Raw genomic sequence first — 24,443 nt, 5'->3', positions numbered from 1 at the left:
TGCGGGGTGTTGCTTGAGTCCAGGGATTTGAAATTACAATAAGGAATGATAGCGCCATTGTTCTCCTGACTGGGCAACAGAGCAAGACACTGTCTGTAAAAAAATAAAAAAGAAAAAAAAAAATGGCTTATTTTTACATATTTGGCTAGCAAAAACTTAGATTCTCTTTATTAAGATTGATCTGATCTCAGTTTAGGAAATTTAAAAAAAAAAAAAAAACAGGGTCCATGGCTAATTACAAAACATGTTTACTCTTTGACTTACAGACTTTTCCTCATAGCCTAAGGCAGTCTTACAAAAAGATTCCCAACACTCCTATACCTCCCGGCAAAATAACAAAGCAAATCAAGCTGCAATAACTTTAACAGCCAGGTAATATTTACCAGCCCTTTCTTATGCTGGTTTCACCCAGGTCATCCATCATAGAATTCTCAACCTCGACCTCCAGTACCCCAAGTGGGTGTGTGTTACTGAAATGAATTTAAATCTCAATTATAATTAAGCTAGTTGTCTACAGGAAGATTTTTCTAAAGCTTTTCCAGATACATCCCAAGGTCCTGGCCTATAGGCCTCATTAAATTTCTCAGCCACTCTAGAGATCCTCAGGCTTTGGAGAGCTAGGTGATGCTCATCATTGAAGCCTCGCTAAAGGAGCTCACCTTCAAATAGGACAGAAAGAACATACACACAGACACATACACAGTGGTATGTTTACAAAACTACAAGACATGTCTACCAAAATGCAGTGACAACTCAAGGAGCTCATAATCAGTAGGGGAAAATCAGAAGAAAAAGCTATGTAAAGATGCTATTCACTCCAGAAATTGAAGAAGAACCTAATTTTTTTTTTTTTTTTTTTTTTTTTTTTTTTTTTTTTTTTTGAGACGGAGTCCCGCTCTGTCGCCCAGGCAAGAGTGCAGTGGCGCGATCTCGGCTCACTGCAAGCTCCACCTCCCGGGTTCAGGCCATTCTCCTGCCTCAGCCTCCCGAGTAGCTGGGACTACAGGTGCCCGCCACCACGCCCGGCTAATTTTTTTTGTATTTTTAGTAGAGACGGGGTTTCTCTGTGTTAGCCAGGATGGTTTCAATCTCCTGAACTCGTGATCCGCCTGCCTCTGCCTCCCAAAGTGCTGGGATTACAGGCGTGAGGCACGGCGCCTGGCCAGAAGAGCCTAAATTTTATAGGCAGAAATAGGGAAAAAAAACAATTCAGGAAGAAGGAACAATATAAGTAAAAAGAAGATGCATAAAAAGGAGGGTACAATCTCATGCCCGGTGTGCTCTGGCGCAGATGAGCAGCAAAACACGAGCCTCTCAGACATTGGGGCAACTAAGGTCTAAGGTGGGCCTGCCCCAGGTGAAGTGCAAGGAGCCACTTGGACACTTCCTGCTCATCTAGGTTGTGTGAATGAAACCAAGGAGGTTTTCTCCCACTGGACATCTATCTTAGTGGCCAGTTGCCAACACATCTCTACCCATTGTGGAAAAGGAGTACATGGAGCAATTGAAGATGACTGCATGGCAGAAGTCTAAGGCACTCAGCCTAAGGAGTATGGTTTATGGGTGAGGGAGATCCAAGTGAGAGAACGAAACCTCTTTTTCAGGAAGAGCAAGTAAAAGTGGAGCTGGGAAAACTACCCTAACTTAGAGTTAATGTAAGTACAAAGACATTGGTAATGGTTTCTCAGAAAGTAAAGGAAAACCAACTAAAGCCCCATACCATAAGAAAGGCTCAGAATGATATACAACAAGTGGGCTCAGGATAGAGAAATGGCACTAGGATTTAACTGTCAATGTTCTCATAAATATCCCAAATGCCTCCAGATGGGCAGGTCACCATCTACCATACCAGGCTTTCTTGAAGAGGTGGCTATAGTATATAACATGTAACATATAGTATATAACATGTAACCATGGCATCTTCAACTAGGCAATGGAAATAAGATCTCATGGCTGGCCACATGAGACCCTTCCTAACTCACTCAAAGATTCATTTTCTTCATGAAAATGTCCACAGTTATTTCTGGGAATCTCAGTCCCATCTCACATTGCTTAGGAAATGTTCACTCACTCTGTCTTCTCTGGCAAAGTGCTATGCTATACCGTCTCCCTTGGCAGTGAGCACCCTAAGAATGCTGGTCTGAGGCACAGTTATCTTCCTCTGATGGCCCTTCAAGATCTTCAGTTGACAACATTGCACTGGTGTCTGTGTTAGGAGGATCATTCCCTCCTTAACCCTGCAACTGATTTTAGCATCTGGGCCCCCAGAGCAGAAAGGCTCATCTCCCAGGTTAATTACTCTTCCAGGCACTCAGATTCTTTAGTTTCTGTTCTAACTCTATGAATATTTTAAAAGAGCCTTTTGGCAAAACCAAGTTTTATATCATCTTCTCCATTTCTATTGATGCTTTCTTCTCTCCTGGGCAACTCTACCACACATCTGCCTCTTCTAATATTTTAAGCTAATTATAAAAAATTACCCCCTCCTTTGTATGTGAATTAAGTTGCCAACAGGCTTCAACGTCCACCAATTCTATGGCAGGCAATCTCTAAATTTCAGTCTGGACACGATTAGATCAAGTGACTAAGTATAGAATTAAAACAGGTAGCCAATATTTATAGAGTGCTTTCACATAGATTACCTTGTTCAAACTTTTAATTATCCTTTGAAGTAGGTATTATTTATTTTTGCATCTCCTTCATCTTAAACTTACTACAGTTAACAACCACCTCCTTATCTTTCACTCCAAATCTCTCATTCCTTAGAGCTCTCTACCTCAGTAAATGGAATTTCAAGGCTTCCATTTACTCAGACCAAATATGTTGGAGTTCTTCTTAATCTCTTTCTTACATCCTGTCTTTAATCATCTCACACATTAAATCTACTCAAAATATATATAGAATCCAACCAGTTCTTACCACTTTCACATCTACCACCATGGTCCAAGAAATTATCATCTTCCACTTGGATTAGAGCAATAGTCTGCTAATTGTTCTCCCTCCCACTCTCATCTCCCTTCAGTCTATATGCATCACAGAAGCCAGGGAGATCTAGCACCCTATTCCAGTTTTTCCCACCTCCAGGACTTCACTCCTTAATTCTAGGACTGGCTAATCTATAGTCCCTTGTGTTCCTCAAATGCATAAATCATGCTCCCACATCAGGGCCTTCCCCACTTGTTTCCTCTACTGGAAAGGTTTTCTCCCATACGTTTGCATGCCTCAGCTTCTCACCTACTTCCTAGCTTTCTCAACTTCATAATGATTCCTTCTCTGACTGTCATTTAAAACTGCAATGCACTCCCATGCAAGCACTACCTGTTCCTTATCTACTTTATATTTTTCTGTAGAACTTGTCCCCCATTCAACATAACATATTTACTTGAAATTATTTTGTTTTACTTTTTTGCTTATTGACTATCTCTGTCCACTAAAATATGGGTATGTGAGGGTTGATATTTATATTTGTGTTGTTCTCTGCTATATCTCCAAAGCCAAGAATAGTGTCTGACTCATGTGGAGTGCTCAATAAACATTTGTGGAATTATTGAATTAATCAACACATGCTAAGCAATGCATGTATCTGGAGAATTACTGACTTGTGTTCCATTTCTTCCTCTGGAATTCATTGGCTCTTAACCTTGTGCATAAGTCTCTCTTAGTCATAATCTTATTTGCCTCATCCATAAAATAGAAATAATTGTAAGGATGTTAACTAAAATGATAAATGTGACAATGCCTAAGACACAGTATACATGAAGCAGATGGTGATTGCTATTGCTGTTATTAAAATATTTTTAATAACCTGTGGGATGCCATTTTCAATCTTAATTAAATGGAGGAAGTTCTACTTTTTTCCACAAAGAATGAAGGCACATGAATTAATTAAAATATATAAAATAATACATGTGTCAACATCCAGCTCAGGGTCTAATCCATAGAAAGTCTATAATGAATGGTTTTTTCAATTGGTCGAGTTTTTTTTCTTTTTAAAAAATTATTTGATGCACTACATTTCTTGACTTCAAAAGTAGTTTAGCATCATGAGAAATTGGAAGGATTTTGTAAATTATAAGACTTAATATATGATGTTGCTAAAAGAGTGCCTTGCCTAGGGCTTCCCTATTCAATTTTTGAGCATGTAGTGGCCAAGAATATGGATTCTTCAAGGCAGGCTTAACAGCTCCGAGGCTCCGAAGTTGGTGGCTCTTTGTTAAAGAGATTTCTTTTTCAACTTCAGGAAAATCCTCAAGGCCTTCCCTGGTTTTTATTTCCTATCAAAAGTATAAGAATTCCTAGGGAGGAATTCTTACAACTTTTCATCTTGCAGATATCCTACCCCCAAAAAGTAACACTTTGTTATGGTTGTTGAAAAAAAAAAAAACCCTCTAGTTTCCATCAAAATCAATTCAGCTAATTAGCAAATATAATATCATGTGGTATAATTTTCTTCTGCCAAATCAAATGAAGGCAAGTCGGCGTCTTACCAGTAGAATACTGAAGCCGCCTTACACTGGCCTGCACCAGCCTGTAAGATAATATTCTACACATCTCTTCCCAACTCAGACTTCAGTGACATCACATTGGTAGGTGAAATGGCTATAGGAGCAGTAGTCACACCACAGAAACATGCAAATATTACACATACTACAAATTAGAGCCAGAATTGTTCTCAGAGAGCTGATTTTTCAGTACACCATTGGTTCTACCTTGTTATTTACAAGTATATGAAATAAACACCCTTTCGCTCGAAAATTTGTTATTGCTGTGCCTTCTTTGTGCAAGGCATTCAATTTAGGAGTCACTCTCTGTAATAGATGCATGCCATTTGGTTGAATAGAACGTTTGTCTCAAATTGTTTTACTGCCTTAAAATTTCTGCTTTATGGTGTGGTTTCTTGAACAGTAAATATGTCCTGTGAAACATTTTGCTTTACTGCAGTGATATTTCCCTGTATTTGCAACATGAATATGGAGCTTAAAGATGTAAAATCTAAGAAATCAAGCATAATGAATTTCCGTGAGTTTTCAGCATATTTGTCACTGGATAAGAAAAAGATGAGGGGAAACTGATGCATGGCCAATATTATGATGGTTTCACCTAGTGGATTAAGCAGGATTGGAGCCTTCATGTAGACTGATTTTTTTTTTTTCAAAAGGTTCTTCACATCCACCTGGAAACTTCTGAAATTATGTTTGATAAGTTGGAATATATCCAGGAGATGCAATCACTCTGATTATATACTCTCAGTTGGTTACCTATCACTTCTCAGACCTTAACTAGGTCATGTGAAGGTAGCTTAGAAAAACTGGCTAAATCATGTATCACACAGTCAGAAAAACTGTGAAATCACATTCAGGATGATGGCAATAAATAGTGGCTGCCACTCTTTTACATGTATTTTTAATACTTTTAATATTTTATTAGCTTTTATATTTCTAGCTTAGCTTTGAAAATAAAATAAATAATGTGTTAAGATATTTCTCATGGGCTTTTTATCTTCGAACTAACTCATACAAGTCCTTTTATTTCTATCCTATTTTGTTTTACTGCGGTGAGGGAAGAAATATTCTGAAATACAAATTTTTAGATTTGTCTTTTCTCATGAACTATTGCCTTTATCACGTTAGGTCCTTTTTAAAGAGGTGCAATATTTTTTCCTTCAAGGGGTGAAGGTTTTCAAATACCTAGAGAAACAAATATAAACTATACGTTTTCTACATTTTTTTAAAAAAAGGATGAAACAAACCCATAATATTTTAAATAGGTTATAACAATAGGAATCTCTCTTCCTAACCAAAAAAAATTTTTTTATTTCTAAGTTTCTAATAATAAACTTATTTTGTTTCATAATACCAATATATATTTTTAAATGATATTTTAATTCTGAATAGAATACAATTAGATTCAAAAATACATCGTAAGAATACATGGCAAATTTGGCCAGGTGCGGTGGCTCATGCCTGTAATCCCAGCACTTTGGAAGGCCAAGGCGGGCGGATCACCAGGTCAGGAGATCGAGAGACTATCTTGGATAACACGGTGAAACCCCCTCTCTACTAAAAATACAAAAAATTAGCTGGGCATGGTGGCGGGCGCCTGTAGTCCCAGCTACTTGGGAGGCTGAGGCAGGAGAATGGCGTGAACCTGGCAGGCGCAGCTTGCAGTGAGCCTAGATTGCGCCACTGCACTCCAGCCCACGCTACAGAGTGAGAGTCCATCTCAAAAAAAAAAAAAAAAAAAAGGTAAATTTAAAAAAATCTAATAAACTTGTGCATCTCCAAGCCCACATAATAGGATAGTCTTCAGTTAATATAGACTATTGTTTATATTGAGTACTATATAGCACTCTGAATATTTCCATTTGTGGCAACTACAAAGTTTAAGGCAGATAAAATTACTTCCATAATATTCCAAATGTTGGGGGTTTTAAGTTTAGAGTTCTAAGCCTAATTTTCTATATAGGGAACGTATCAAAGTGAATTTCTATAAAATGAAGTGTACAAGAATAAATATACTCGACCTATTTTAATGTGCCATTCTTATTCTCATTCTTCACTGAAAATTGCTTGTAAATATAAATTTAAATGTAAAGTAAAAACATCCTTCTTCAAACCCCACTTTTTCTATTTATTTTATAGCTCTAGGCACTCATGAAAAGCTTTTCACTCAAAGAGCAAGCCAACGGAATAAAAATCAGAATTTTACTATTGTTATTATTAATCTTGTGAATATTCACTATTTAGGAAGCCCCCTAAGAATACATTGCCTTGTCAAATATACAAAGTCAAAGTTGATGCGAAGAGTTTATAATGTAGGTCAGAAAGAGGTCTTTTTTTCTTTGCCTGTTATGAGCAGAGACCTCTCCTGCTTTCTCAGCAATCTCCTTGCCTTGCATTAAACATGGCTTACTTTTGCTTCATCAGGGTTTGTAGCCTCAGCATTATTGCTTGCTCTCCATCAGGGTTCTTGCTGGTTTGCCTCTGGCATCCCTGGTCCAAGAGTGAAGTGCTGGAGACTTTGTTAGCTGTGACTCTGACTTTCTGTCAAGGCGTTTTTATATTTGCGAATAGTTATTTCCTTAGGTACCTGGAAAGTCATTGTTTATGTGATTCCCCAGTTTCATAGACTTTATAATAAATTGACAAAATTCAGAGCCCTTCCTTGGGTGATGTTTCAGATTAAAATTAATGCTCATTTTCAAGGACAGCCATGTCAAATCTTGTCACCACAGGCTGCTTTTTTTTTTTTTTAACTCATTGTAATCATTTTGTCTTTGCTTGTGTGTCATGGGTGGGTGGGATTGACATTTGACCCAAAGACTACCAGTCTCTCTATATGGTATAATATGAAGCTATTGCACTTGACAGTTGGGGCAAGAGAGAGTATGATTTAAGGCATTTAATTTAAAATATATACAAGCATATGTGTAAAGAATGATGTTTGTCTTTCTTCTGCTGCTACAGTAATCACTTGAGTTTATTTGTAGAGACAGGATTTTACAGAAATAATTTGCTAACTTGATAATAAAGAAATATGAAATGTGAACATATTGTATCTAGAAATGTTAAAGAATTCCTTTTCTGTAGAAGTTTTGGAAGACATAAAACAGATTACTTCCCATCAGCTGAATTGATCTCTGTCCCTCTGTTAACTCCCAGAGTAAGCCATGTGTGATGACTAATGTACTACATTAGGCACTAGCAGCAGACAAAGATGAACACGACACTGCCTTGCTCTGAGAGATGAAATACAACTTTTTAACTTGTATGTTATAGTTACGTTGATCTATTTTATCACTGTTAATGGCCCTGTATTACTTGATAATTATTTCTGTATCATACATATTTATGGTCCCCTCAGCACCTAGAACATTTAACACATAGACCAATTTGTTAAATGAATTCATTTAATAATTATTCTTTCATTCAACAATTATTTGCAAGCTCCGACTATCTAAGGCAATTATCTCTTTAAGATGGTTTTGCATGTATTCCTACCCTGCCAGGAAATAAACTTAGTAGTTATTTTTTTGTTTTTGTAAATTCGTAGTTCCACCTTGATTATTATGCTAACATTTTAGAGATCAAAATAGAGCCATCAAAATATCTACAAAAATGCTTCTAAGGGACTTCCACTTACAGAAGGATAAAATAGACCTTTTTTCCTTCCTATTTATCCCATTAAAGGCAACCAAAAATCCCAGATATTATATTTGAAAAATGCATAAGAGGATCTTGAAAAGTAGAATGAAGAAGGAAGACCACACAAAAATCTCTGGATCCAAGTAATGATATGGTGGTGAGTTCCTGGATTTTTGTTTTGGCTCCATATATCCCAGATTTGGAGCCGAAGAGATCAGAAACCCAGAAATGACAATAGGTACATATATATACACACACACAGATAAAAAACATTTGACTCTTTCTGGCCAAAGCACAAGGATAGGGCAATCTAATAAGAGAGAAAAATTTGAGGCAATTAACACTTTCATCCACCCATACATAAGAGAAAAATGTATGGCCTTATCCTCACCTAGGCCATCAATGCCCTAATGAATAATCTACATTGCTACCTTCACCTGGCTATGACAAGGTCCCCCCAATTTCCATCAGGGTAGTGTCAAAGAAGATCACATAGAAGCCAGGACATTCATCCCTGCCAGGCAGTAACCAGGCCACCCTCCACCCTTTGTATCATCAGTGGAGATAACATAGGGATCCTGAACTTCTACCCCTACCATCCCTATATGTTGGGATGGTGTCAAACTAGGCTTAGAGGAGAGTCAGTACTTTCACCACCACCCAGGAATAATGACACCAATACCCAATCCCCCTTCCCCCCCACCAGCATGGTGTCCGTGGTGAACAAGTTGGTAATAGTTGCAAGGCATTCCTATTCCTCCCAGCCAGGGAGGTATCAATGGAAGTCTAATGGGAGCTGGAAGTCCTGTCCATGCCAGCGGTAATAAACAGCCCCTGCCCACTCATATATAAGCAAAGGACAGGTGAAGAAACATAAGCTTCTACCTCCAACTGCCATTAATTCTACTTCCACTTCCCCTGCTAGAGCAACATTGGAGAAAGCCAACCAAAACTGAAGGTTTAAACAGTATCCAGAATCTCATAATATCATACTCAAAATGTCTAGGTTTCAACTGCAAACTACTTACTCCACCAACAATCAGGGAGATTTAAAATGAAATGGAAAAAAAACATTAGATGCTAATATCAAGGAGAGCAAATGGACACCCAGCAAATGCCATAGACAATAAAATAAAATTTGACTTCAATTTCATACCTTATAAAAATTTATTCAAAATGGATTATGCACTTATAACTAATAAATAAAACTAGAAAACTTTTGGGAAAAAAACATAGAAGATAAACTTTGGAGTCTAGAACTAGGCAGAGTTTTTAGACTGGAAACTAATAGCATGGCCGTAAAGCGCAAAACTGATAAACGGGACTTCATCAAAATTAAAATCTTTTGTTCTGTAAAAGACTTAAGAGGATGAGAGGACAAGCTATAGACTGAGAGAAAATATTTGCAAACTAGCTATCTAATAATGTTTAATATACAGAAGATATAAAAAGCTCAAAATGCAGCTGTAAAAAGAACCCCAAAAAATCCAATTAGAAGTTGGGCAAAATACATGAACAGATATTTTGGTTAAAAGGATATACAGATGGCAAATAAGTGCATGAAATGATGTCAAACATCATTAGTTATTATTAAAGTGAAAAATAAAGCTGCAAGGAGTTATTGTGACATACCTATCAGAATAATTAAAATAAAAAATGATGACAGCAACAAATGCAACCAAGGCTATTGAGAAACTGGATCGTTCGTACATTTCTGACAGGAATGTAAAAAGTTACAGTTACTCTGGAAAACTCTTCGGCAGTTAATTTAAAAAACTAATTATGCAACTACCATACAACCCAGCAATTGCATGTTTGGCCATTTTTTCCCTCAAAATAAAAACTTATATTTACAAAATGTCTGTACATGAATGACTATAGTGAATTTCTTTATAATAGCCCCAAACTAGAAGCAACCAAGACATCCTTCAACAGGTAAATAATTAAACAAACTGTGGTATATGCTTACCAAGAAATATTACTCAATAGAAAAAAATGAACTATTAATGACCTGGATTAATCTTCAGAGAATTATATTGAGTGAAAACAGCCAATGCCCATAAGCCACATACTGTGTGATTACATTTAAATAACATTCTTGTAATGACAAAGTTACAGAAATAGAGAACAGATTAGAAGTTGTCAGTGTTTAAGGGGGAAGTTAGAGACAGGAACGAAGTGGATGTGGCTATGAAAAGGGCAACAGGAGGGTCCCTTGTGGTGATAGAAATGACCTATATTTTGACTGTAGTAATACCAATATTCTGGTTATAGTATTGTACTATGCAGTTTTGCAAGATATCATCATTAGGTATAAAGGGGGAACAGGCACTCAGGATCTCTGTGTAATTTTTTTTACAACTACATGTCAATGTACAATTATTTAAAAACTAAAAAGTTGAATTAAAAATTCAGTCATCAGCAATATGACATCTACATATTTGTATTTCTACTGCACGGCAATCATATGAATATCCTTAGTTGATTTTAAGGAATACCATTCAGTTTATAGCCCTGATACCTAAGTGGCCATGTTTTCTATAGAATTTTGCCATAAACCTCAATCTAATGCTACTTGACTAAATCAGGAATGGCACTTGACCAAAAGTCAAGCAAATTTTAATTAAGTCATATGCTATGATCTCAGTGATCAGGTGAATTGAGCCAATCATATTCTCTCTTTTGAAAATTTAAACACACACACATACACACAAACATAAACACACACAGAATAGGCTGTGTGCTTGTTATTAAATTATGATCTCTCAGTTCAAGTCCACTCTCCTCTTGCTTTGAGATGCCGGGTCTGGGTCAGTGCAAAGCATATATTTTCCGTTGCCACCTGGCTCCCTGTTTGCCAATATAGGGATACAGAGGGAGAATAGAAGCTTGAGAGGGAAGAAGAAAGTGCTTTCTGCTTCTGACAATGTCGCCCTGTTGATTCCAGTAGCCACTGCAAAGCAGTTCGTTCTATTTTATACATTTTTCTACAATTCAGGAAGAAAAAAAAAAAACCTAATCGCACTCTTTCCTAGTGATAAAACAGCACTAGCTGGCTGGTACCCCTTCCTCAGAGATATGATTCCAGCTTTGCCTGTGGATTCCTTTCTAGTTTTCAGGCTGTAACACTGGCTTGAGTACCATCCCCCACAAAATTCTGCATCCCAGCTCCGTGGGTACCCCAATCTGAGCTTCTGGGGTACAGCCCCAGCTGGCAGCCTGTCCTTAAAGGAAAGGTTCTTAGCTCTGTGGAGTCCTTGCTGAGCTTCTAAAGTCCCTCTATTTTTCAGGGAACACCCTCACCCAAGAATCCTGTATTCCTTTTCTTCAAAGCCCCTCCTCCAGTATTCTAAATTCTAATAATCTCTGACTCTTACTTTTGTCCCTGCATCCAGGATATCCACTTCCTGCAATTACTACCTTTATGATTCCTCAGTGTTTTTTTTGCCTTTATTATTCACCAATAACTGGCTAACCATTCTTTGATAATTCTGCCTATTAAAATAAATGGTGTGGTTTCTGTTTCCTGAATGTAACCTGATTCATACAGGTCATTAGCAGCAGGAGCTGAAGCTGTTAAAGGGAAAGCAGCTGCAGAGGCCATGATAGGCTACGTGCAAGGTAAAATTTTAAGAGGAACAATTATTAAAAGGCTAAGAAAAATAATCAGAAACAAAAAAGAACAGAAATGAATAGACATTCAGGGAGAAGTAGAGTTGCAAAAAGTTTAAAGTTCCTGTTGCTCATAAGAATGACACAAGCATATAAGAAGCTTCTAGAACTGCCTTTCTTCTTTATTCTTGTTTCTCAATTTGGTTTCAGTTCCAGCCCACACATGTTGCCAGAAAAATTCCCTTTTTACATGGGTCACCTAAATGAGTCTTTTTTCTCAATAAACAAAAGAGCCTAAGGAAACAACATCCTTCCCTGTGTATAAATAGAAAGACTAAGTTTGACGGCAAGGAAAAAAAGACAATTACATATGCTTTTAAAAAGAAAGATTCAAATCTTCTCTCTCTCTCTTTTTTTTTTTTTTTTTTTTTTTTTGAGACGGAGTCTCGCTCTGCTCTCCAGGCCGGACTGCAGTGGCGCTATCTCGGCTCACTGCAAGCTCCGCCTCCCAGGTTCACACCATTCTCCTGCCTCAGCCTCCCGAGTAGCTGGGACTACAGGCGCCCACCACCGCGCCTGGCTAATTTTTCGTATTTTTAGTAGAGATGGGGTTTCACCATATTAGCCAGGATGGTCTCGATCTCCTGACCTCATGATCCACCTGCCTCGGCCTCCCAAAATGCTGGGATTACAGGTGTGAGCCACTGCGCCCGGCCAAGTCTTCTCTCTCTTTTTGGTTGATATTTCTCTTGAGTGGCTGGTACCTTATGTTTACTTTACCATCGCTTCCTCATCTTTAGAGAGCACTTCACACTTGCAAACACCTCCATAGCTAGGTTCTTATGTGACTCGCCAAACAAAGTGATATCCCTGAAGATAGAATAACATATCTTCCATTCAGCTTAATCTACATAATGTGTAAAGAAAGGGTTATCTTCTGGGAGGATCATGAGTTATGAATGCGGGACAGATAGCTGTTATAAATGCAACTGAGAGAGAGCTAAATATTAATAGGAAAATGCATGAGCAATATCTTCTACCTTCATTTCCAGTCCACTTACATTTCTCCTTATGCCTTAAAGCAGCACAAATAATTCAAGTATTTGCCAGTAAAAGGGAAAGTACAAACTTCTCCTCTACAATGGTGCTTAATGTCACTATAATTTGATCTTTTTTTTTTCCTTAACACAGTGAAACCCCACAAATGAAAAAAGAGATTGTTTCAATTTTGCAGAGCTGATGGCTTCTATTTCTAGGTGTGAGTCCCCTTGACTCTTGATGGTATAACAATTATTAACTACAGAGGATGCCACAACCCAATCCTCCAGCTTACAAACTGCCACTTGTTTTGAGTCACTTAGACTTTCATTCTTCCCCACTGGTTCATTCAGACAAGTACAACTTTTCCAGTAGCCCAGCAGAAAATATTTTCATGCTGTCAGCACATAAAGCTTTCCAATCTCCCCAGGTTTTCAAAGAGAGAATCGAAAGCCAGCTACCATTCCCAAACACTTTGTTCCACATTAATGATTGAACCACTGCCCCAGTTTCAAAGAAAAGGAGCCGGGGCATCACATTTGTCTGCCTGTTTCATTCTGAATCCCAAGAAGGAAAATCTGCCACTCTTTCAACTCCTGAGGTAGTGCTTAGAAACATCTGTTTGAGAAACAGTTTGACTCCCGCCCTTCTGCATAAATGACCACTGGTAAAAGTTTTATGAGGTGGCAACTTTTTCCCCCTGCTTTCTCCTTTTGCAACTGACTGAAGCCCAAATGAACAAGATGAAATGGCCAGACATTTAGCCATATGCCAGCATCCACATGTGTACATTCGGGAGGGAAAAGAAGCTGTCAGCTGTACCAAAGGAGAATTATAATGATCTGAAATGTAATTAACAACCCCATAGTCAATGAATCTTTGAAGGATTCTAATGGAAAAAATTATACCTCTCACTTACCTGTAGCAAATTGTTCATGGACCCGTTTCTCTGTTTGCAAAACTTGAACCCACTTAATTTATGGCAATTCCAAAGTAGTTTCAGGATGTTTCCATATTGTTAATCCGCATAAGTTATTCTTGCTTTTCCAGTAACTCCTACATAAAATAGAAGAAAAAGATATAATTAGTATTATTTAATGGTCAATAAATGCTGGTAGATTTTAACACCTAGAGCTCACACTAAAAAAAAAAATTAAAACACACACACACACACATTGACCATTTTTATTTTTTGTATGATAGAAAGTAATGGGAAAATATTTTCTCTTTTAAAAACTATATCAAATGTTATGGTCATTTTGTAAATACAGTTACACCTAGTAGTAGATCTCCAGGTGACTGGTAAAGGCTAAATAAAAGTTTATTGATTAGAGACTCAATATAATAGTTTTAATTAAAATTTGCTTGTTACTGCATGCCCTAAGAAGGTGGAAAGGAATTTAACATCTGAGATGTTACCATGGGCCTGGGCTATGTGAATTGCTTTTACATATATTATTTTATTCAGTCAGCACAGTAATATTTCTTAAGATCTTGCTATCCACACTGTCTAGCAGATGCTTTTGTTAGCCTCATTTTTCAAACTGTAATCGGGAGAACCCACCCCCAATATTTCAATGTAGGCTCTTTCTATCTTCCATAAGTGTCAGCCAGCTGAGAAATAAAGAGAAAGAGTACAAAGAGAGGAATTTTACACCTGGGCCTCTGGGGTTGACCTCACATATCGGTAGCACCGTGATGCCCACCTGAGTCACAAAACCAGCAGGTTTTAATTAAGGGTTTCAAAAGGGAAGGGGGTGTACAAATGGGGAGTAGGTCACAAAGATCACATGCTTCAAAGGGCAAAAAGGAGAACAAAGATCACATGCTTCTGAGGAAACAGGACAAAAGGCAAAACAAAACTACTGATAAAGGTCTATGTTCAGCTGTGCATGTATTGTCTTGATAAACATCTTAAACAACAGAAAACAGGGTTCAAGAGCAGAGAACTGGTCTGACCAAAAATTTACCAGGCTGGAATTTCCCAATCCTAGTAAGCCTGAGGGTACTGCAGGAGACCAGGGTGTATTTCAGTAGTCCTTATCTCAACCACATAAGACAGACACTCCCAGAGCGGCCATTTATAGACCTCCCCCCAAGAATGCATTCCTTTCCCAGGGTCTTAATTATTAATATTCCTTGCTAGGAAAAGAATTTAGCAATATCTTCCCTACTTGCACATCCATGTATAGGCTCTCTGCAAGAAGAAAAATATGGCTCTATTCTGCCAGACCCCGCAGGCAGTCAGACCATATGGTTGTCTCCCCTTGTTCTCTGAAAATCACTGTCATTCTGTTCTTTTTCAAGGTACACTGATTTCATATTGTTCAAACACACATGTTTTACAATCAATTTGTACAGTTAACACAGTAGTGGTCCTGAGGTGACATACATTCTCAGCTTATGAAGACAACAGGATTAAGAGAGTAAAGTAAAGACAGGCATAAGAAATTATAAAAGTATTAATTTTGGGAACTGATAAATGTCGATATTAAAATAAAATCTTCACAAATTATGTTCAGAGATTGAAGTAAAGACAGGAGTAAGAAATTATAAAAGTATTATTTGGGAACTGATATATGTCTGTATTAAAATGAAATCTTCACAATTTATGTTCCTCTGCCACAGCTCCAGCCAGTCCCTCCATTCAGGGTCCCTGACTTCCCACAACAAATTGTAAAGCAAAGACTTATAAATAGGGGAAGTTAGATAATAAGTCCATTTAAACTGAATACCATATTCTCTTGTTTTAGTCAGATGGTGGGGAAGACCATTGATTATTGCTTTGTTTTGTTTAAATAATTAATATCAAAATATTTTGTGTGTTGAATCTGGCCTAAGACAAATGAAAAGAGTTATTTTGGCACTAGGCTAATGAAGAATTCCAAAAAAAAAATAGATAATGAATTTCCTGTCACAACATATCATAATTATGATGAAACACCTTAATGACTAGTAAATAAAATTTGTAGCAGACTGTTGTTTTGGACTAAACTCCTGCAATAGGCCCCAGTAGACCAAAGCAAAATGGAGCCACTCATGTTAAGTGTCATGCAGATGAAGTGACACTTTAAAAAACAGGAAAATCTCCAAACAGTCCTTTTTTTCCCCAACATAACAAGAGATTCACATAAACCACCTGAAAAAGGGCCAGTCATCCTGACCCAGCATGATAACTGTCTTTACTTTCCTAACAAGGAAAGTAACCTGACATTAACCAATCTTCTTTTATGTATATGCTGTTTCCTTGTTTCTGCTCAAGCTACCTTTCACAAATTGACTGTTCTGCTATATCCAATGAAGTGCATTCCTATTTTTATAGATGAGATGCTGCCCAATTCATGAATAATTAATAAAAGTCAATTAGATTGTCAAACCCAAATTGTTGAAATTTTATTATTTGACATCACGTAATTTTTTTCTCCATTACATTTGTTTTGGCCTGAAATTGCACATCTATTTAGAATTCACAGTACTCTTTTAACTAAATTTAACAAAAATAACTTCCTGTGCATCTGAATTATATTACTTATTTAATTTAACACTCTCTTACATTAACTAGTTTTTATTAAGAAACTGTCAGTCATGGTAGGTCTCTTTGACCAGCCCATAAGAATCATTATGACATGACAAACCACCCATTAATGCCCTCTTGTTCCCGAAAATAGCCAGCCACAGAAAACCCTCTGCCTCTCACATTAAACTTCTCTCTTTTGAAACATCCCCAAATTGCACAAGTGCCCCCTTGTAACCAACAAATACTTGTAAAACGTACCATTTAGAAAACCTCTCTAGTTTCCAAAATCCCATCTTAATAGAACATTTGCCAATCAGGTAAGTCTATTTTTGCATTTTACACCCTAAAATTGACTCCTCTTCCTAACACTTTGGAAACTTTGCTTAAATGAAAGATATAGCAGAGGTATCCCCTTGCCACAAGTTTATGAATAAAGTCTTTGTAAATTTTTTCTCAGACTTAGTTTTGATCAGTGTCATTCTGTTTTATTAGAGGAATATTTAGGACAATGTGTAAGTCTAGAGGGAAGTGTCTTAACACGTTCAGCAATTTGCAGATCCTTCCTGGTACATAGTAAGAAAACATAGTAGAACTAATTTAAAAGAGATGGGGGTGGGGGAGAGGAGAGAGAGAGAGAAAGAAAAAGAAAGAAAAAAGTCCTGAATTACACGGGAGAATGAATACCAAAGTTGGAAAGTAGAATAAGTGATTGTCCAATTCTTGTTCAATTTATGAAATACTAGAAGACACTTAATCTACCACTGTCATATGCCACTGTTAAAATTTAATAAAGTATCCATCAATTGGAGATCCTCTATAAGCTAGATACCAGTTAAGCAATTTCCATGCATTGTCTAATTTATTTACTAGGGAAAAATTGGTGCATCAATGGAAAACTATATATTTAGCACACCCTTCTGCTTATCAGAAGGTGATCCTATGGAAGAAGTCTACAGAATTTACAACTTTGCAAATTGTAAATAACTGCTAGAAATGCAAAATAATTTTTTTCTGTAGGCAATTTTTTTCTGTTCAATAGTGTGGTTCATTTGATTTCCTTCTCCACCGTGGAAGAAGCTAGTTTTGCTTGCATTTATATATCCATTTCAATATTTATTATTTATGCATGTCTTTATTTTGGATTTTCCTTTGAAGTGGCTATAATACTGTGGTTCTCTCATTGATAAATGAGCTATGAAAAGTCTTTAATGTCTGTTCATTTTATATCTGTATGAGAGTTGTGATTTTAACTTTTTTGAATTTGATCTTTTGACCATTCTTTACAAAAACTCAATTGGGGATAGATATTATTGAATATTTTACAGAAAAGGCTTAGCAGGGTCTCATTACTTTCCTGAAAGCCACAAACATCCACTGTGTACCTCATGACTGTTAGGTACTATGCTAGATGCCAGGGCTGCAAAGCTGAACAAAGTTGTCTTAAGCCTCAGGGTCAAGGAAACAAGAGTAAATCTTTAGTGAGGGTTGCCTTGCATGTAAGCTGCTTTCATAGATATCTAGGAACTAAAAACATTTAATGAATACTTACTACCCAAAATTCACTTGCTATATAAAATATTGAACTCAAATAGATTCAAACAGTGTTATACTCTTTATCTCAACTTGCTCTGTGAACTCTTGCTAACTAAATTCAGGAAGGAAATAGACTTATACAGGAAGAGATACTTGATTACTATCTTCTAATCCTTCAAGTCACCTTATGAGGTAGGCATTCTTCCCATTTTTATAGATAAGAAAAATGAGGTTCAGAGAAAGTAGTGTTTAAAAAATGTAACAGCACTAAAGAATAGGAAGAGATAGCAGGATCACACAACCCAATGTCCTCATTTAATAGATGGAAAACAAGAGCTCATGGGAGACAGAGTAGCTCCCTAAAATCTCATGTTCAGCTAGGAGCAGGGCTGGATGCTCCAACAATTGCTTCTACCTTCTACTGCGTCTGTCTACTTATCTGAGACAGTGAGGAAGGAGAATGGACCACATATCAGAATCAGTGAGAAAAGAGAGAAAAAATTCTTAACTTCTTTTAAGATTTTCAGGAGGCCCCAAGGGGTCTGATATGGTTTGGCTCTGTGTCTCTGCCCAAATCACCTTGATTATAATCCCCATAATCCCCACATGTCAAGAGTGGGACCAGGTGGAGGTAATTGGATCATGGGGACAGTTTCCCCATGCTGTTCTCATGATAGTGAGTAAATTCTCATGAGATTTGATGGTTTTATAAGCATCTCATTCTCTCTCCAGCCACCCTGTGAAGGGGTGCCTTCTGCCATGATTGTAAGTTTCATGAGGCTTTCCCATCTATGAGGAACTGTGAGTCAATTAAACTTCTGTTTTAAATAAATTACTCAGCCTCAGGCAGTTCTTCATAGCAGGCTGAGAATGTACTAATATAGTTAGTTGGTACCAGGAGTTGGGTGCTGATATAAAGATACCTGAAAATATGGAAGTGACTTTGGAATTGGGTAACAGGCAGAGGTTGGAACATTTTGGAGGGCTCAGAATAAGACAGAAAATTGTGGGAAAGTTTGGAACTTCCTAGACACTTGTTGAATGACTTTGACCAAAATTCTGATAGTGATATGAACAATGAAGACCAGGTTGAGGTGGTCTCAAATGGAGATGAGAAACTTGTTGGGAACTGTGGTAAAGGTCACTCTTGCTATGCTTTAGCAAATAGACTGATGGCATTTTGTCCCAGCCCTGGAGATCTGTGGAACTTTGAATTTGAGAGAGATGATTTAGGGTATCTGGCAGAAGAAATTTCTAAGCAACAAAGCATTCTAGAGGTAACGGGTTCTCTTAGAAGCTATTCAGTTTTATGCATTCACAAAGATATGGTTTGGAATTGAAACTTATGTTTAAAAAGAAAGCAGAGCATAAAAGTTTGGAAAATTTGCAGCCTGATGATGCGATAGAAAAGAAAACCTCATTTTCTGAGGAGAAATTCAAGCTCACCCCAGAAATTTGCATAAGTAATGAGGAGCCAAATGCTAATCACCAAGAAAATGGGGAAAATATCTCCAGGGCATGTCAGAGGTCTTCACGGCAGCCCCACTCATCACAGGCCAAGAAGCCTAGAAGAAAAAACTGGTTTCATGAGCTGGGGCCCAGGACCTTGCTGCTTTTTGCAGTCCTGGGACTTGGTGTCCTGCATTCCAGCTGGACATTTTAAAATTGGGCCAAGGCTCAGGCCATTGCTTCAAAGGGTGCAGACCCAAAGACTTGTCAGCTTTCATGTGGTGTTGATCCTGAGGGTGCACAGAAGAATTGAGGTTGGGGAACCTCCACCTAGATTTCAGAGGATGTATGGAAATGCCTCCATGTCCAGAGAGAAGTCTGCTGAGGGGCATAGCCCTCATAGAGAACCACTGCTAGGGCAGTGCAGACAGGAAATGTGGGATTGAAACTCCCACACAGAGTCCCCACTGGTGTACTGCCTAGTGGAGCTGTGAGAAGAGGGCCACCATTCTCCAGACCCCAGAATGGTAGAGCCACCAACATTTTGCACTGTGTGCTGGGAAAAGCCACAGACACTCAATTCTAGCCCATGAAAGAGGCCGGGAGGGCTGCTATTCCCTGCAAAGCCAAAGGTGCAGAGCTGCCCAAGGCCATGAGAGCTCACTCCTTGCATCAGTGTGCCCTGAATGTGAGAAATTGAGTCAAAGGAGCTCATTTTGGAAGTTTAAGGTTTAATTCCTGCCCTGTTGGATTTTGGACTTGCATGGGACCTGCAGCCCCTTTGTTTTGGCCAGTTTCTCCCATTTTGAATTGGTGTATTTACTCAAAGCCTGGACTCCCATTGTATCTAGGAAGTAACTAACTTGCTTTTGATTTTACAGGATCATAGGCAGAAGGGACTTGCTTTGTCTCAGATGAGACTTCAAACTTTGACTTTTGGGTTAATACTGAAATAAGCCTTTGGAGGACTGTTGGAAGGGCATTATTGTTTCTTAAGTTGAGGCCATGAGATTTTGGAGGGGTCAGGAGAGAGTGATATTGTTTGGCTCTGTGTTCCCACCCAAATCTCACCTTGAATTATAATCCCCATAATACCCACATGTCAAAGACAGGACCAGGTGGAGATAATTGAATCATGGTGGTGGTTTTCCCCATGCCATTCTCTTGATAGTGAGTGAGTTCTCACAAGATCTGATGGTTTTATAAGTGTCTGGCATTTCCACTGTTGTCACTCATTCTCTCTCCTGCTTCCCTGTGAAGAGGTTCATTTCATTATGATTGTAAGTTTCCTGAGGCCTCCCCAGCCATGCAGAAATGTGAGTCAATTAAACCTCTTTTCTTCATAAATTAACCAGTCTGAGATATTTCCTCATAACATTGTGAGAACACACTAATATAGGGTTCCTTTTCAACTTCATTTACCTAGTTATTTATTCATTTAGCTGATCTGAAGATTTATCTGAATTCATTTTCACATCTACTTTAATATAATTTTGCATGTGTATTAATCTCATACTTAAGTAATACCATGTGTTAATTTCAATATTTCAAAAAGGCAGTGACTGTCATCATTCATAATAACACAAAGGCTATTTGAATGATCAAGTGCCATTGTGGCTGGATTCAAGTAAACTCAAGGAGGTAACCATGTGTTTAATATCAACCTGGAAGAACAAGGGAATAATTTATGTGGTTAATAAATAAAAATATGGAAAACATGCTATTATTAAGTCTATGGGCTCTGTTCAGTAGGAAAAAAAATATTGGGTTCACATAACATAAATAAAATACTAGAAGAGACCTTGGTGGTAAAAGTTTTGAAAACCACTTTGCTATATTGTACTGTTGCCTCTGAAGTTTGAAGACCTCTACAGAAACCCACTGTCCTAGACAGCTTTGCACTTTGCTCACAAATTCAGGTAGAAGATCCCACCACTGGCACAACAGTAGGAAAAGAGTCATTTCTTATTATTCCCATGTGAAGAGTAGGGCTGAAAATTTGGCAGATCTCAAAATCTCTGGCAGAGTGTATTAGTCTGTTCTCACACTGCTATAAAGACTTATCTGAAACTGGAAAAAACAAAGGATGTTTAATTGACTCACAGTTCTGCATGGCTTGGGAGACCTCAGGAAACTTACAATCATTGTGGAAGGTGGAGGGGAAGCTGGGCAAGTCTTATATGGCAGAAGGAGGAAGAGATAGAGCGAAGAGGAAATGGCCATACACTTTTAAACCATCAGATTTCATGATAACTCACTCACTGTCATGAGAACAGAAAAGGGAAAATCCACACCCGTGATCAAATCACCTTCTACCAGGTCCGTCCCCCAACGTTGGGAATTACAATTCAATAAGAGATTTCGGTGGGGACACAGAGCCAAACCATATCATGGAGTAAACTACCTCTTAGCAGTTTATAGTCCAGAATCTTTTGGACCCACATCCTTATGACTGCTAACTATAAAAATAAAGCAGATTCCCTACTGTTTTTCTTTTTTTTTTGTCCACCCATCTCCAACCCTTCTTTTCTTCCTTCTTCTTTTCTACTCTACCTTCCCTATTCTCCCATTCTTGTTTTCTCCTTTTTTCCCTAATTTCCTCCTCTTTTTCACACAAGTATTTATATGAAAAATATATGGCCATTTATACTGAGGGAGCAGGCTTATTCTGCATCATTTCTCAACAAGCAGAACAGACAGGCCACCTGATATTTGTGTCCCTAGTATGGTAAGAGTGCTTGTATTACAGAAGTGGGTCACTTTTTTTTTTTTTTGAAAAAGGCAATACATTTGTTGCTTGATGAACTCTGTTTATGTCCTTTCAGCCATTCACAACATGCCTGTCACATTGGGCTGATTTTGTTTAAGGCCTTCACACTCTCGAGAGACTTTCCCTTAGGAAATTTACAAACCTTCTGTTCCTTTCCAAGGCATCAAAATTCTAATGAAGTTGTGTACTATGTAAACCTATGCTAATTTTAGTCATTGTGCAGATGTCCAAGTATATTGCAGGTTTCCACCTAAAAGTGTTATATCCCTCTAGAGTCAAAGGTACCTGGATGATCTGTTGATCTTTTTGTTAAAATATCCATATGCCACAAGGCCACCAAATTTGTCAAACTTCTTCCAGTTAAACAGGATCTCCTAAAGAGTTTGGTAAATTGAGCATTGTATAAATGCAGCTTGTATTTAAAATTTCATGATGAAAAATAAACATTTTAAGGAATGTTAAATTTTTATTTTGGCACAATCTCCTGCTTTTGTTCATTTTAAGTACTTCTGCTTTCGATTTCATTTAACAGGCTCTATTTGGCTACCTCCAAGCTACCAAAAAAAGTGTAAAAAACCATTTTTAATGTTTTATTTCATATAATCCTAAAGACAATTTTAAAAGATCTGCCTGGAATGAATCATTGTTTAACAGAAAGAAATTGATACTTAGTGAAGTTTCAAGGTATGGCCAAGCCTACACAGCTATTCACTTGTCTCACAAGTGTTAAAACCCAGACCTTTTGTGAGTCTTCATGTTTCTTCCAGATGTACTATAGGTCTTATTACTTTAAAAATGTTGAGTCTAATGATTGGTCTAAGCTGGAATTTTCTTGTGTAAGTAGCTCCAAATATTTAAATGTGAATATGTGCTACACTGTAAGATGCTTCAGAGCCACGTTCTCTGTAGGGCATGAAAGGAAAATCTCTTGGGCCCCCAAAATGACTAAACTGAAAGAAAAACTCAAGGTGGAAACTGCTTAGGACAAACCTGTCTCCCATTCTATTCAGTTATCTCTCTGCTCACTAAGATAAATGCATATCTAGTTATCTCCTTTGGAAAGACTAATCAGAAACCCAAAGAATGCAGCCTTTGTCTCTTACCTATCTGTGACCTGGAAGGCCTCTCCCTGATTGGAGTCTTCCTGCCTTTGCTTCAAGTTGTCCTGCCTTTCCAGACCAATCCAATGTACTTCTTACATATATTGTTGTCTCCTGTCTTCCTAAAATGTATAAACCCAGACTGTGCCCCGATCACCTTGGGCACATGTTGTCAGGACTCCCTGAGGCTGTGTCACAGGTGAGGGTCCTCAACCTTGGCAAAATGAACTTTCTAAATTAACTGAGACCTGTCTCAAATCTTTGGGGCTCACAAGGGGAAATAGGGAGCCTTCCACTTATCTTCGTGTCCAGTTATATCTATAATATCAATATAATTGGATTAAGGGCAAAGAACAACGGCAAGATATACTAAACAACAAAGCCAGACTTTTCACATGGAAGTAGGTACAAGTTGACAGTTTCTTAGTTGCACCTAATCTCTGTGGTCTTTCCACATACCTGAATCAAAGAGTCAATATTTTCTAAAAAGCAAAACTACATCATTAAAATAAAGAATGCTATCTTATAGTAAACATTAGATCAGGACACATATTAACTATCCCTTATATGTGTCCTTTATATTATACGAAGGGTAACGAATTTGATGTCCCATAGTAGGCAAATGTGGCTTCAAACCTTTATGTAGAATTCAGAACACCTGCCCTTGGCTCTTGCCTACCATCCAGGCTTGACATGAAAAAGCTAAAAGAGCCTTATTTAAGGTTGAAGCATGATGCTTAAATACTAAGGCTCACTGATAGTTAGAAATCTCATCTTCTCTCTTTTGGCAGTAGGTTTATTTCATGGTTCAGTAACCATAACAGTTCTGTTGCCCAATGTGCATGTCAAGTCAGTATGCTGAGACACTGGGTTTCAGTAGAGAAAGGGGTTTAATTGTAAAGCTACCAAAGAAGAGATGTGAGGAAACCTCAAATCTGCCTTCTCAAGGAGTTTGGGGCTAGAGTTTTTAAGGGTTTTGGAATGAGTCTAAGTGTGGGTGTGGCAATCGTTGGTTGGTGGAAGAGTGCAGGGTGAAGTCATGGGACTGGAAGATGAAGAAGCTGTATTCTCAGGATGATTTGGTTCCTCTCTGGGGGTCCTTAAACTGGTTGGTATCAGATGTTCTGCTGGAATTCAAAATCTGCTTAAGCAATTCTTAAACAAGTTTTAAGATTCTAATGTCAGAAGCCCTAGGTATAGGAACAATGGAAATGCATATGGTCGATATCTAGTGTTAAGTAACTTTCCCTTACAAGAATGTGGGTCAAAGCGATAGCAGT

The 24,443-nt window shown here is 37.8% G+C and overlaps 1 long non-coding RNA gene across 1 annotated transcript in view; it reads right to left on the bottom strand.

Moving 5' to 3' along the window:
- Positions 1-24,443, bottom strand: part of LOC129008283 (uncharacterized) — a 640,936-nt gene that overhangs the window by 328,993 nt on the left and 287,500 nt on the right. Inside the window, exon 2 of the long non-coding RNA XR_008492497.2 lies at positions 13,714-13,850. This is a non-coding gene — a long non-coding RNA (uncharacterized LOC129008283). The remainder of the gene's footprint in view (positions 1-13,713; positions 13,851-24,443) is intronic.

The sequence above is a fragment of the Pongo pygmaeus genome, chromosome 9, assembly GCF_028885625.2.
Source record: "Pongo pygmaeus isolate AG05252 chromosome 9, NHGRI_mPonPyg2-v2.0_pri, whole genome shotgun sequence".
In the NCBI taxonomy this organism is placed as follows: Eukaryota; Metazoa; Chordata; class Mammalia; order Primates; family Hominidae; genus Pongo; species Pongo pygmaeus.
Note: the sequence above shows the minus strand (reverse complement) of the source record. Positions and strands in the feature narration are given on the sequence as shown.